The following is a 15,342-nucleotide window of genomic DNA, read 5'->3' as shown; positions in this document are numbered from 1 at the left end:
CTCTTTCTAGGTAAAAAAGAAAACAAAAATCCCAAAGAGAAGGGACTGATTTTTTATTAGCACATCTAAAACGAAGAAATCAGCTCAAATTTAGAGAGAGGATGGCTAGAGTAAACAGTTCATTAAGGTGCACTCACAAGTTTTCATCTCATTCCTTAATCTGAGAGTCTTTTTGAAGTAAGTACATGTTTTGCCTGAATAAGGAACTTGAGTATTGGTAAATTAATTTGATTTTCCTCTCCATTAAACACAGATTTAGGAAAAATACGTGTAGTGACCCATTGTAGCATCATGCTTATCCACAGATGTTTATCTAGCACATGAACGTTTTATTTTCAAAGGAATTTAGGGATTACCCAAGCAAGTCTTTTCTTTAAAATCCAAGTTCCATTTTCCAGAACAGCTGAGGTGAGCTGCCAGCTCACTGAGTATCTCTTACAAACCTAAGTACTTTTTAAAATCAGAGCACTGGTCAGCAAAGTGGACTTGGCTGAAATAAAACCATTCCCTGGGCAGTGTGTTGCTGGAGTGCAGGGCCTGGTCTCTGGTGCAGTCACAGCCTCTCAAATTACCAGAAAAACAGTGTTTTGATGGTGTTTTTGATTATTTGCTGCCTGGTTGGTTACAAAGAAGCACCTTAGGCTGAAATCATGCAAAGGTTGTTCTTTCTGACGTGTGGGAGCCACGTTAACCAGTTTTGCTTCTCATTTATTGATATGTACAAGGATGGGAGGTAGACCCAGCCAAAAATGTTGGGATCCAACTATTTTCAAAGCCCTCAGATATCCAGAGGGGGGAGTTCATTTGTCTCCTCCTGAAGATAGTGGGTCCCCATGGAACACTTCAGTGGAAGGCAAAGCTCTCCAGAGATGTGGGGTGTGCTGGACTCAGGGTTTCTGTTCTGCTTCAAAGGCAAAGGAGGAGGGAGTGATGTGATAAAATCAGTGTTTTCAGCCCTAAATCTAACTTGGATCTGGGGGTTCTTTGTGAACCTTATAAAGCTTTTTCTGCAGCCAACCACCTCCACTCAGCACTGAGCACGTGCCAGGAATTCCCCAGCAAAGGAAGCTGCCAGAACTCATGGAGTTGGGATAACTCTCTGCTATCAAACCCATAAAACCCCCAGTGCAGGCAGGGCTGTGGTGTGGCCAAAGGGGAACATCCTCAGCCTGCAGCCCCTGCTCAGGGATTTTGCACCCTCTCTGTGCTGCAGTTTCATGCTTTTCCAGGGCTGTGCTGGCTCTGTGCAGCAGGATTTCTGTGTGCCCTGTTCCTCTGGGAGATAAACCTGAGCCACGGACTCTGGGGGCAGGAAAGCACGTTCTGGCTCTGCCAGAGTGTGTGCAGTGATACAGCAAGCTCAGCACTGGGAAGGGGGAGAGGCACTCTGGGGCCTGGGCTGCTTTATAGCTCAGCTGATTCTCTTCTTTCCCTCTTCCGTATCCCCTTAATAGCTTGACAGGAGAAATCCAGGGAAGATACAGCCCTGTGATTAACAGTGCTGGGGGCTGGGGAGGGATGACAGGGAAGTGCAGCGTGGCTACCAGCCAACTTCCAGCAAGAAACAGAATATCTGGCTTCCTCTAATCTCCAGAGGAAAATTAAGTTACAAAAACCTTTAGTGGAAACTTTGCATGCGTTCAGTGCCATTGCCATGCCTGACAGGGAAAAAAACCCCTGATGTATTATTTAGTTTATAGTGATACAATTAAAGGCATAAGCTTTCCCACCAGGAATGAAGGGGAAGAAATCCTCTTGAAAACTGAAGACAAAACCCCTTTAAACTCCTTGAATGTTTTGTGCTGTCAGAGCTCTTGAGAAATTCTCCTTTCTGTGTCAATGGGTGGTTGTGTGAATTGTACTTGAGAACATCTTCCCCATGAATTTCTGCACTTGCATCCAGAGCCCTTCTCCTTTTCCCAGCCATTTGTGCTGCTTCCCTCAAGAGCACTGCAGGGCAGGAAAGGATGGAGGTGGGCAGGAGAGGATGGAGGTGGGCAGGAGAGGATGGAGGTGGGCAGGAGAGGATGGAGGTGGGCAGGAGAGGATGGAGGTGGGCAGGAGGCTCCCAACTCCCCTGGGCAGACACTGCCCCAGGAAAGGCTTTGGCTGCTCACGCTGCCCCTGAGAGCCAAGGCCCTGCTGCTCATCAAACCCGTGTGTGACACAACTGCTCCCCCTCCTCCCTGTCTGTCATCAGTGGTGATGAAAAATCAGGGAGTTTGATTTAAAAAAATAGTTTAGGTGTTAAGTGAGCAACAAGTTGGGAACTGTGTGTGAGAGAAAGCACTAATTAAAATTAAAAGGCCTCCTTATTGACAGGTACATCTAAAGCAGCTGGAGCAACCACAATGAAAGGATTACTTACATGTTAGCCAGTTTAGGAGAGGAAAAAAAGAAGCTGGATTGGCTGGTTAGATCCCTGCTTCATTTAATCTTATGGCATGTTGATAGATGTGTGAACTGAGGTATTCTTCATGTCAGAAACACTGAACAAGGGTCTGAAATGGCATCATGTGGCTCAGCACCAAGCATTCCCCTGCCTGGCTGTGCTGTCCTCTTGCTGGTTGCTCAGGCTGGTAGGAATATGGCTCTGTTTGCTCGGAGAGGAGAAAGTACAGTTGCATTTTGCAGTATTTCCCTCTACCTGGTTGCTCCCAACCTTCCTCATGTGATTCCTTCACCAGCCTCACCTGAAGGGAACATTTTCCATGCAGATGAATGTCAGAGCCATGTCTACATGCCATTTCCCCTCTGAGCACTTTATTTCTCTTCAGCCTCAGGGACCTCAACCCCAGGCAAAACTCCATGTGGGGCTGAAATTGTACCCTGGCCACAGGAGAGGGATGTGTTTGTGTAAGTGGGCACACACAAAAGCAGATGTGTGCCGTCCAGAATAAAGGAGGCTATTCAGAAGGTCACAAAAAGGACAATTTATGGCCAGTTTCAGCAATTAGTCAGACCAAAGTGAGGTGGGTCAGTATTAAAACCTCACTGTTTTGTTTACTTTAAAAAAGCAACAGGGAGTTTCAGCTGATGAGCAGAAATACTGAGAGAGGGTAATTAAAGAGAAACAATCTGCAGTGTTTCTCTTCATTTCGTTGTGCTCCCCTTACTCAGTGTTGAGAAACAGAGCTGCTGCTTTCTCTGTGGGAGGGTGGTGTGGGGGTGGCTGTGTGGGCACTTCTGCAGCAGGAATTCACTACTCCCTTCCTGCCAGGCTCCTGCACCTTGCAGTGAATTAAGGTCCTTCCTCCAGAAGTGCACCCAGCAGAGCTCCTGGGTCTCAGGCTATAGGGCCATCCTCTCCTATGACTGTTTTTATTGTGCTAATGGGGGAAAAAATTCCCTTGAAAGATTGATAGCTTCTAAAATACCCCCCAGCCCAAAACTTCAACTACATTAAACCTCGAGCAGGACCCACGCCCCACAGTTAACCACCTTATGTTAGTATAAATATCCTGTTCCATCTGAACTATTTTGTGTTTTATTCAGGTCCCAGTTCTCCTGCTGCCAACACTTGATTTTATGCCACAGTCTCATGAGTAGGGATTTCACAGATGTTTTTACAGACTCCTGAGCAACCCAAAGCTTTGTGCTATGTGGGACCCTTTAAAGTGCAGGTTGTAGATGTACAGTAAGAAGGTAAATTTTCCATGACTTTTTGTTTTACCTTTTAAGAGGTCCATGGGCAGCCTCTTCTGCCTTGTGCATCGTGGGGGTGCCTGGGGAAGCTGATGGATGATCTCCTGTGTGGGGATAAGAGTGAGAGATGGAAAGTGCAGTGGAATGGCTGGGCATTACTTAATGGAAGTGTTTTAATGAAAGAAAAGATATTTAAATATGTGGTTTGATTCACTGCAAATTTGTGGCAGTAGATGGGGCCCTTACTGTAATAAAATTCCCTCGAGTTGGGAAGTCTCTTGGGGGTGGTGTGAATATGCAGATACTGGTGTGATTTCTTAAAGATCAGCTCTGACCTGACTCAGGCACTTTGTTGTTTCCATGTAACTGCCCATGAAAAAAAGCCAACACAAAAAGGTGGAAATCAATGTTCTTAGACTTCTGTGTCCCATCTTTTCATTCCATCTGTCCTAATGTCTTCTTTTACTGTCTTCCTTTCCAAGAAGCTGCAAACCCCCTGGCTCCCTGGTCTTGCTGACTGTGGACAGAACCCGTGTTGAGATCAGAGAGGAGCGAGAAGGGAAACACATCCCTGGAACAGGATGGGGCAGGACCAGAACCTCACTTTGTGCCACCACGCTGTGGATTCAACATTTCCCTCCTGCAAACACATTTCCTGGCAGTGCTGGGCTGGCCTGGAATCCAGACCTGGTCTGCTCGAGGCACAGCCATTATCCTAAAGTGCTTTTATTGATCTGTTGACTTTCTGTCTCCCTCCTTCTCTTCCTCTCTTCACCCTGCCAGCCTCCTGAAGACTCATATCTTGTCTCATACAACCAAGGTATTTTAAGGGGAGAACAATGATTTTGAAGTCAGATTAGACAAATTATACTTGACCAGTGAAACCAGATATCCCCCGAATGATGTCTGTGGAAGGATTTGTCTACATTTGCAAACAGCCCCTCTTCCTTCTCCTCTTATTTTCCCCCTCTGTGTGTGTCCTGGTGTTCTTCAAACAATCCATGTCAAGGCCTGGTACATCTTCCTTGAGCAGCCTGTTCCCCAGAGGGGCAGTGCCATCCTGTCATGCTTTATTTTTGGTTAAAGAAAGCTACAGTAGTAAATCTATACATGTGCTGTGATATCCAACAGTATTGAAGGCTGAGATTTAAAGAGGGGCCTGAAAGAATTAGTAGTTGATGCCTGTGGAAAGCCCAAAAGAGCTGTGTGCCTTACTGGAAATTTGAGGTGAAACATGTTGGAGTGCAATATATTACAGTGACCTGAGCTGCAAATCCTTTGGAGGTGGAGATAAAGGGAGAAAGATTAATACTGGAGAAAATGTTAACAGTCCTGTGTATTACCAAATACTAAAAAAGGGGTTTGGAAGTTGGTTGATTTGATTTGATTTACTATTTCAGTGTTCATAGTTTCTCAGGTTTCTGGAAAATTGCAATTGCTTCCAAATTACATTGCTCATTAACTAATTGGTTAAGGCACAGGCATTTAGTCAGTGGTCTGAAAAATACACAGGTAAATACCGAACAGTTAAAAAGGCTAAATTTGGTTATAAGAGTGCATTAACTTTTAAAAAATCCAAAGTGTGAGGTCTTTCATATGTCTGAATACATCATTATTCATGAATGCAGTATTTGACAGATAAAGAAGTTATCAGTAGTTTATAGTTAGGCGTGCATGTTTATGTATAAATGCTTTATAATGCTAATTTTTTAATGTTGAAACAATATAAGTAAAACCATATTTCAGTAAAAAAACATAAATTCACATTGAACTCTTTTGTTAGGCTGGATGGTATTTTATCCTGTGAGGAATATGCCCATGAAAGTAGTGTGACTGTTTTCACTGGGAAATATTAATGAGATTAAGGACAAAAAACTTTTATTCCTTATCCAGCTTATTCATATCACCATTAGTTTTCTTCTTATGGAATCTCATGGAGAAGAAGATAAATTAATTTGCACTAATGAAAAGGGTTGCCTGTGCAGTACTGAAACCCTGAAGCTTCTGCTGTTGCTCTCGTAAGGCAGGAGGAGAACCAGCTCTGTGGTCTCAGGTGGGCAGCAATCAATGGGCAGGGTCTGCAGGCAACCCACTGGGGAAATGTTCATGGAGAGAATTCAGCCAAGAAATTGGAATATAGTGAAATGGGGAGGGGGAAAAAGAAATCCAAGTCTGCTTCCGTATTACTGGGGAAGTGAAAACATGTTGGTGATAAGTTTCCCAGAGCATGGGATGCCAACTTGTGCACACAGGACAGTGGCCCTGGAGTGAGTGGGGGTTCAGGTGAGGAGCAGCAGGTCACAGCTCGGGGAAGAGGACTTTGCTCCTTGTGGGGCTGTGTCAGGAACAGTGAGCTGTCCTTTGGAAATCACAGGCAGGGAGAAGGGAATGGGAGTCCTGGGGGGAAGAGAACCTTGAAAGCTTGAGGCTTGGCAAGCACCCCCTGCGTCATTTACTGTCCTGGAGAAACCAGAGCAGCAGCAGAGCTCCTGAGCTGCACCCCCGGGAGTGCAGCACATTCACCTCGTGCACTGGCTGGAGGGAAGAGCCAGAATTGTCTTCCCTCCCAGACAAAGCTCACAGTGACACTTTCTCGTGGAGAAAGTGTAACTCAGTGTATTCTGAACTAGGCACAAATGTGCATTTCTTTGTCAAAACGTAGAGATTTTGAGGCAATATGGTTTTGAGAGGGGGTGTGTTTGGCCAGTTCTGTAGAAATCCTGATCAAAGCACTGGCTCAGTCAGTGAGATGCTATTAACAACTGCTGTAAGTAGACTGAGAAGTTTGTTTCTGTTTCAAAACCTAATTGCTCAGTGAAACTTCCTGAGTAAACAGGTTTCAGGGCCAGGAGGGCTCATAACCACGCTTGTCTGGTAAGAGATTGTACAATGATAAAGCTGATGTTAGTTCTAAAAGGTAAATTTGTCTTTATACAGAGCAAGGTGAATTTGTGGACCTCCCTCCTGCAAGATTCTGTCAGGACAAGCTGGGAAGTTGGATGTCTGAGACAGATCAAGATGATTTTCCAACCACCAGCACGCAAGTAAACACACGATGTAATTTGCAAGCAAGGGAAAGCAAGCCAAAAATCACATTTCAAGATATAAATGATGCTTGAGCAGAATTATGTAAAACTCTGTCTCCTCTGACAGCAGCCCTGAGCATGGACGATGCATTTGGTGGGGTGGCACTGCCAAGCTTGCACATGCCAAGCATGAGCTCAGGCAGGTGAGCTGGTCTGCTGGGGGAAATCCTGTGTGGACAGCAGTCCTCTGCCTGGGGCCTCTGGGGCTTTGCAGGAAAGAACTTTCCTATGGATTAGAATGCAGTGTTTGGGATGGTCAGTGACACAGGATTGGAGGCTGTCCCAGGGAGGAGGATTCTGAACTGGGACCTGCCTGGCTTTTTATCTGCCAGCCAGGTGAGCCAGGCAGCCCCACACCTGCTCTGTCAGATGGAACACAGAGCAAGAGGGAGAAGGAACGGAAACGTTCTCTACTAATTCAGGGGGAGGAGAGAGGCAGGAGGAGCCCTGTGCACCTTTCAGCTCACGCTGACTCGAGCTGCCAGCAGAGCAGTTGGGAGCTGCAAGGTGTGAATCCCCCAGGAGACTACTGTAATTAAGGATCCTGCAAGGTGAAGGGGGGGAGAACACTGCAGTAAGTTCATCAGCAGCATCGCCATCGACCCTCTGCCCCTCTTGGACACCCTTTGGAGATCTTCAGCGTCTTCTGGGTTTGTTTCAGGGCCAGGAAGCAATGCTGGCAAATGCAAAGGTGTGAAATGTTGGCCGACCGATCCCAAGCGCCCTACGAGGCACTGCAGGGAGTGTTACTCTAAGTGGATGATGAGCTCAGTTCAGAGGCTGCGAAGTTAAAGCTTATTACCCTCATTAAGAGATGTGTGTAATGTGGTTTCAGGCTTCTGATATGGTAAACCCAACATTTTCCAAGTGTTTTGTTGTTCTGTCTGTTGTGCTTGGAGGGGAGTTCAGTTTCTGTTTTGCACTGGGTCGTATTCAGCCCAGAGAAAAGCTTCCTTCACGGAGTTCAGAGTTTGGGATTGCCTCTGTGAAGGCAGAGGCTGAGTGTGGGGCAATGTGTGTCAGAACCAGGAGTTTCCCTGTGAACAGAGGGAAACAAGGAGCAGGGTGCAGGGATGTTCAGGTGCCTCTGCTGAGAACCAGTGCTGTAAGCACTGGGGCTGAAGTGCCAGGCCATGCAGGGGTCCCTGTCCTGTGCTCCTTGGAGCTCTGCATGCCAGGAGATGGGGTTGTGTTTCTCCCAGCAGGGTGAAAATGCAGAAAGACAGCTCAGGTTTAGCTTCCTTTGCACTTTAACAAGCAGGAGCACTGTGGTGGGTGGGGCAGGATCAGGAAGCAGTTTAGGTTTACCAGGTACCGTTTGCACAAGAAGACTTGAGTGTCTCTGCCATGTGCTCCTCATCATCCCCATTGTCTGTGCCTTTCCTCTATCTGGGCTCCCACAGCTCCTCCCAGTGATGGAGCACTGGCTCTCCACTCAGCTTGGGAGGGTCAGGTCAGGAGAGGTTTGAGGTGCTCAGCCCTGCAGTGAAGCCCTCCCTGCCTCAGAGGGCTGCAATTGAAACCAGCTGATCCCACGTCCCTTGCAAACATTTCCATTTCAAACCACTGAAGTTTTATGTCTTTCTAGTAAATTTTTTTTCTTAGGCCTCATAAATCTCATAAAGATCTGGAACAGCCAGTAAATCTGGCCATTCAGATACACATTTTCCAGTAAAGAGGATAATGGTTGCTGATGCCACCTCCCCTCCCCAGCCCTCAGCTGGAGGAGTTCCCCTTTCCCTGCCTGCAGCTCTGGCCAAGCTGAGAGAGGCACTGGGCAGGTCCTGTTTGCACCAAGGACTGAGCCACTGCTGCACCTCTGCTGCCTTTGCCACTGCCCCTACCCAGGACCTGAGCAAAACCATTTGTCCTCTGCATGTCTCAGATCAGGAGAAATAGGTTGGTGCTTCCCTGCTCAGCGGGTTGGGAATCTTGGCTGAACCTTAGTTCTGCTGTGAGAAGTTGCAGAATTCCAGGCTGGGGATCCTCCTAAACATGAGAGTGGACTCTGTCAGCAGGGCCTCAGTGCTCCTGCTCCCTGCCCTCCATGCAGGTTGCTCGTGGCTGGGCTGTGGTTGGCTCTAGTCCCTGGGATAATCCAGAGAGGAACCTTTCTACCTGAGCACCCACAGCAAATCCAGCAAAGTCTCTTAGGCTTGGATTTCCAGGTAGGCTTGAAAGGACATGAACTCGAGGACAGCATAAACCCAAGACTCCTCAGACTTCCATTGGAAATACCAGGCAGAAGTGCTGAAGTTATTTAGAAAAACATACTCTAGAAATAGAACATTGAAAGCATATTTCCCCTTTATTTGTTGTCTTCCAAGTTCAAACAAGCTTATTTCCTTTCCTGCAATGCTGCTTTTGATAATCTTGTGCCAAAGGCACTGAATCTGTTCTTATTGCTGTCAATAGCAAGATGCCTGTTGCTTTTAATGGTTCAGCTATTAAAGCACTGCACCCCAGTTGTCTGGCTGTGAGCAATCCCAAGCTATCGCAGTGACAATATGGAACCTTTTTCCTCTCTGAATGTTTCTCTGCAAAGTTTGACCATTTTGGCTGGGGTAAAACATGTGTCTATCTGGGATTCTTTCCAAGGATGAGATTTTGACAGCTGTGCTCATGTTGGCAAAAATCCTGACATCTTGTGCTTGGTTGAAATAGCAGATTCTTAGTGGAGAGGGGTGGGAATCCGATTTCATAGATGAACACTTATGAATTGAAGACTGTGAGCCTGGCTGAGCCCCTTTCACTTGGGTGAAGAGGCTGAACCTCCTCTGGGAACAGGGTGGAGCCTCCCTTTCTCCCCCTGCCCACCTGTGGGCACAGATGGCCCATGGGCAGTGGGTTGGAGCTCTCTGTGCCTCTGCCAGCTTCGTGCAGCAGTTTGGGACATGCCTTGGACTGCACCCACCAAAGTGGGAGTCAGCCTGTTTGCAGTACATGCCTAATGATTTTCATTTACATTTTGGATGTTTGGACATGACTGGGGGTGGTGTGAGTGAGCTTTCAGTGAAAATCCACCTTTGCAGCCCTGAGCAAAGCTCAGCCTGTAACTTATGCTGCAGAGCCTGTGAAAAAACAAAGCCTTGCTCCAGTGTGAAGCAGCTTGTTTGGGGGTTTTACAATCACTGTTATGATTAGGATGATTGAGTGTTTTTTGTTTACCTTTTTTTTTTTTCATGGAGTGAAATCTCCATCTTGAACTGGAGAAATATTTCCCACAAACGCTGTAATTATTCAAAGCTGATATGTTTCTGCAGTAACCTTCAATCTGATGGACTGTCACTTTTCTGATGAAGAATCACTTGTTTGGAGACTCGAATTCCTATTATCTCAACAAATAGGGAATGGTGGCTCAGAAAATTGTGTCATGAGGTCACCCAGGTTCTCCACATCAGAGCCAAGGATAAACTGGAACAGGTCTGGTGGAAGGTCATCAAAAAGTTTTCAGAAGGTATTTTGCAAAGATTATATTTATTTCAGAGTTTCCAATGGCCAGATAGTTCCTTTATATTTTACCAAGAAAAATAACTTAAAAAAAAAAAAGTAACGAGGTTTTAAAACCACATCAACAATAATTTTCCATGTCTGGTATTTCACTGGAAAACAGGGAAAAATATTTTTAAAAACACAAACAAGATAGTAGTCAAACAACAAACCCCCAAACAAAACATACCTCCTGATGAAAACAATTCAAACAGTTTTGCTCAGGACAGATTGTAGCTTAGGGTTAGACACAGAAATTCAGATGTTCACCCTTGCTCCCATGGCAAATATAAGGTATTTGATGTAGCTTTTAAAGGAAAATCAACTAAAGTGGCTCAAATTCATTCTTACTGTGCATTAAGTGACGTATACAGATATTTACTGTCCATGAGAAAGCACTTGGGTAGCCTTTTCATGTCTTTAGGTGCTCAAGCCTTCTTTAAGTATTTGGGAGACTGCAGATCCCTGTTGTGGGACAGATGAGTGGGATTTGAAATGGGTGAATCTGGGACAGCCCAGGACAAGAGCAGGGGGATGTGTGGGGCAGGCAGGGGAGCTGGAGGTGAGCACTGAGCACAGAGTATTTATCCTTGCATAGGCTGGCCATGCGCTGAGTGGCCAAAAAAGTGACCAGTAACTACAAAAATATATGGGAAAAGCTGTAGCCCTTGTGCTTTGCTTGTGGGACCTGTTTGAGGAGCAGAGGGAAGGCCCCTGTGCTGTGTGGGAGGTTGGTGAGTGTGACCCTGAGCGATGCTCAGAGGCCTCTCAAAGTCCTGCCTTAGTGCTGAGCTCTCCCCTTCCTCTCCAACTTGTTTTTTGAACACTAGGGCAAATATTAGCACATCTGGGAGTGCTGGGCTGCTGTGTTTGGAGTGCTTGTAGCACCCCTGTTAGCTTGATTAAAACTAACATCCCCATTTCTACACTGAGAAATTCCAGTGGCGTGTCTCCCATAAATTAAACTGAAATTCCAACTCTGGGTTGTCTTCTAGTTCTGCAGCAGATCTGTTTACTCTGGAATAGCGTAAGGCAGATGTCTTCATCTTTGCTGATTCTTAACAGGTCACAGGCATTGACTTTAAATAACTAAAAGCCTTTAAAATAATTTTAACACATGCTTCCCCCTCCCCAACAGACCTTAACCTTTAGCTGGCCTTAACCAGAAACGCCCAGGATAAAATAATCCTAAAACAGAGCATCATAAACCGAGGAGCAACTTTAAATATACAGTGTGATCATTACCTGAAACCAGGGAAGAGGTTGGAATAATTATTGCTCGTGTTTACACTTCTGTATCTCAGTGGGTTATGTTCAATCCCTTAATGATGATGATTAAAAACATACTGGAAACACGTGGTAATTAGAGCGAGCACTTAACCGTGATTCCGAAAGCACAGAGGTGGCTTTGAAGTGGGACTGGACACAGTGTGTGTTGCCAAAACATTGCCAGAGTCAGGAGCACCCTGCAGCAGGTCCTTGGTAAGCATGGGCACGATGCCCTGTCTGGTTTGGCTCCTGCAGCATCTGCCTCCAGCACCAACCTCAGAACTGCTCCTTGTACGTCACTGAGGCTCCTGCAGCCCTCAGAAAGAGCTGATTGATGGGGGGTGAAGGATCATGCAAATACTCTGCTTTTTAACTTCTGTAAAGCCAAAGCTGAATTTTGGTTTGTTTCTCCATGGGGGACCTTTGGAGGACGAGGCAGTGTTTGGGAAGAGGGAAGGAGGAGGAAGTTTGGGGTGACAGCGGGTGCTGGTTTAGGCACTTTGCCGTGCCAGGACTTCAGTATGGGTACTGACATGAAAGGGAATTCTCCAGCCACGAGCTGTAAACCTTGTGTTTTAGGAGTGTTCCTGTGGGTGAAGGATAGGGGCATGTATTGCAGAATGGATTCCTTTGTTTGTTTTCCCCATTTAAACAAACAAAAACACTCCTATTATAATAAGCAAAGAAGGGGGAGTGATGAGGCTTGTGCTGCAAAATCATGTTTGCTTGAAAAGTTGTCCTGTTTTCCATTGCTTAATTTCAGCTGACCAGGGAGGGCATGGAGGCTGGGGAGAACACAGCTACTTTCTTGGATGTATTTTTATGAGCAATAGAGAGGAGTCCTCCCAGGGGGAACAGTTTAGTGTAAGGAGAGCAGAGCTCAGAACAGGTCCTCCCTGTTCCTTTGGGGCTCAAAGAGATTCACTTCTCCTCATTATCCTTTAATTTTCTTCATCATCTCTCTTGATAATTTTCTCTGCAAACCCAAATTCAGTTTCTGTGCCCATACTGATGCCACAGAGAGCACGTGCTTACACCATGTGTCTCCCATTTGGGTGGTGTTCCTGTCCCCCCACAATGTCCCCTTGCAGGCTGTCACTGAGACTCAATACACCGAAAACAAGGCTTTTCCCCACAGTTGTGCTCTTTCTTAAACAATGTGGACACCCTTATGCTCCTGCCTGTCTCTCACACCTCTGGGGATTCCCTTTACCTTGTGTCTCTTTAGGTTTGTGCCTGCAGGCAGTGTTGAACTGGCCACTTGTTTCTGTGTAGCCTCTCTAAAATATTGCCCCTTGTGTCCCCTGTCCTGGCTCCCAGGCCTGCTCAGGCTGTCACTGCCATGCTCCTCAATCACTGTTACAACAGGGCTAATTCTGGCCTTGGCAAATCCCATCTCACCCTGTTCATGCCCACTCTTTATGCTCAAAAAAAAAATCACTTGCCTTGCCTGTCCATCACTCCTCCTGCTGCACCTCCCTCGCAAGTCTTTGCTCTTGGTCATATCAGGCACAATCTACTCATCCAGCATTCTGCAATTCTGCTTTTGGGTCTCCTGTCCCTCTGCTCAGAGATCACTGATGGTGGCAGATGGAGGGATGTGCAGAGAGTGGAGTTTGTTTAGGAGAAGATGCAGCAATATCAGGAGTCCACATTCAACTCCACTGCTTTTTCCTTGTTGGGGTGTTCCTTGGAGGAGCCTGACACTGTACATGGAGTGTCCCGTGCCCTGGCCTGTGCAGGACAGGATCAAATTGCTCTGGTAGGGCTTTGCAGCACACTTGGAGCTGTATTCCAGCTCAGAATCTCCTGCAGCTCCCAACCACGTGGGACCAGTGTGAGCAACAGACTTCAGTCCGTTTTCTAAATGAGAGTTTGGGCTGCAAAGCCCAACTGCTGAGCAGTTCCTTTTCCTGTGAGAGGGAAGAACTGTGGTGAAAGCTGAAGGAAACCCCTGCTGCAGCCCTGTGTTGGGAACAAAGGTCACTGGCTCTGCAGCAGCCAAGTGTGCAGCCCAAGGCCAGCGAACACCTTGAGCCTTGTCCCGAGGCTCTGGGACCCTTCACAAAAGCTGGGCAGGATTCCAGTGCTGAGCCAGAGGAAGGACACTTGGCCCATGTTGCACCTGGGGCATCTCAACCTTATTGCAGTGTCACATAAGGCTTTGTCTGGGTTTATTTTATTTAATGGCCTTTTTTTTTTCCTGGTTATACTGTCACAGGAAATTCTCACTGTTCTATTACCTTTTTCCTGCCGGAACTAGCCTTAAAATATAATGAATAAATAAATATATATACATACATATAAAAATATGCAGACAGGAAAGCCATTCAGATCTGCAGAGGCCTTGATAACGCTGCTGATGAGGTTGCCAGCTTTCCCTGTGTCTGAGCTGAACAATTCCCCACCACCTCCCCAACCCCTGGGAACTCAAGGGGAGGTAGTTGTGAAGCTTCTAATTCCGAGTGCAGGTGTCTGGTTTGAAAGACACCACATGCCATGTTTTAATCTCATTTAGGAAAAAGGTAATTAAATAAAAATGCAGATGTGTTACAGTCACAGTTCCTGAACATCTGAAATGCCTGTCAGGTTTAAAAAAGTAAAGAATAAATCTCTCTGGAGGAGCACTGTCCTCTCCTCTGTTGTAATATTATCCAGTATTAGTATTTTAAATAAGAGGAAGAGTTTAGAATGTCAACATCTGCTCTTACCCATCTCTTTAGAGCAGGAACACTGTGTTTAAAAACAAACAAGATAGGAATGCCTGAGCTCTCCTCATTATTCTGTGTATCAAAATATTCCTGCCAGTGTTTACTTGTTGCACGTTCTGCTCCATCATTTGGTGTTCTCAAGGTGCTGTAGATCATCCAAAGCAGAGCAGTTGTTAGACCTGCTCAACTCTGTCATAACAACTCGGGTACTCACTGATCTTGCTCTTCTGAATTCTTAACTTGAAAAGTATAAATGCCACTATATTCTAGATAAACTGCTTGAAAAAGATCATTTTGAAAAAGATTAGCCAGCTTTAGGATGGGCTGTTCCCTGGGGAGCAGTAATGATGATGGGAGCAGCGATAACAATAAGCTTACCACAGAATTCATCTGGTCTCAGGCCAGCCCAGTATTTAACCCCATGCTCAACTCCTCCAGTGTGTTTGCATCCCTGCTGAGCAGAGTTAAGCTCATCCTTCAGCTCTGTGCTCCATTGCTGCTGGATTCCAGCACATGCTGCTCCTGTTGTTTGTTTGAGATGTGCTATTTCTGGGTTTGACCAGCCAGAGTAAACCTTTGGGATTAGCAAAGGCTGAAGAATGGCTAATATATTAATTATTCATTATAATTTAGGAAGTTACAACATGTATTACGAGGTTTTTGATCTCTCCTTTCCTCTGTTTAACCCTTTTTCTCTAGTGCTACCTGAGGTTGGGAGATCCACAGCTGGGAGTGGAGACTCTTGGCCTTAGAGAAGGAGTACAGAGGTGCCAAGCCTGGCTGCATCACTGGGAATCCTGCTGGGAATCTTTCAGTAATGCTGGGGAGTTCTCCTAAAGGTACTATTTCTTTGAACTCTTGCTTTTGCTGAACAAAAAATGAACCCCAGAGCGTGGCTTCTTTAGAGAGTTGCAAACCCACACCTTTCTACTCCTCCTGGTGTGATGGAAGAGACCTTAAAACATGATGTGGTTATTGTGTTCTAGGCTCCAAAATAAAAAAGTACATAAGAAGTTTCTTAAACTTCTTATTAATTTTTCAGGATTTTCAAGCCAATTTCAAGCCTTTTTGAGACCTGACAAGTTTTGAGCACTTAGTGTTGGCAATTCCTTGAGCCCCTTAAGCCAAGCTTGTGGGAAATC

The 15,342-nt window shown here is 45.9% G+C and overlaps 1 long non-coding RNA gene across 1 annotated transcript; it reads left to right on the top strand.

Moving 5' to 3' along the window:
* The first annotated feature begins 6,589 nt into the window (after positions 1-6,589).
* LOC113982968 lies at positions 6,590-15,033 on the top strand. Its single transcript, XR_005565632.1, has 3 exons — positions 6,590-6,689; positions 9,995-10,188; positions 14,900-15,033. It is a non-coding gene; the product is annotated as an uncharacterized LOC113982968 (long non-coding RNA).
* Positions 15,034-15,342: the final 309 nt, after the last annotated feature.

This window comes from Pipra filicauda, unplaced genomic scaffold, assembly GCF_003945595.2.
Source record: "Pipra filicauda isolate LSUMZ 115617 unplaced genomic scaffold, ASM394559v2 scaffold4_size7858003_pilon, whole genome shotgun sequence".
NCBI classification, from domain to species: Eukaryota; Metazoa; Chordata; class Aves; order Passeriformes; family Pipridae; genus Pipra; species Pipra filicauda.
This window is presented reverse-complemented; position numbering and strand designations above follow the sequence as displayed.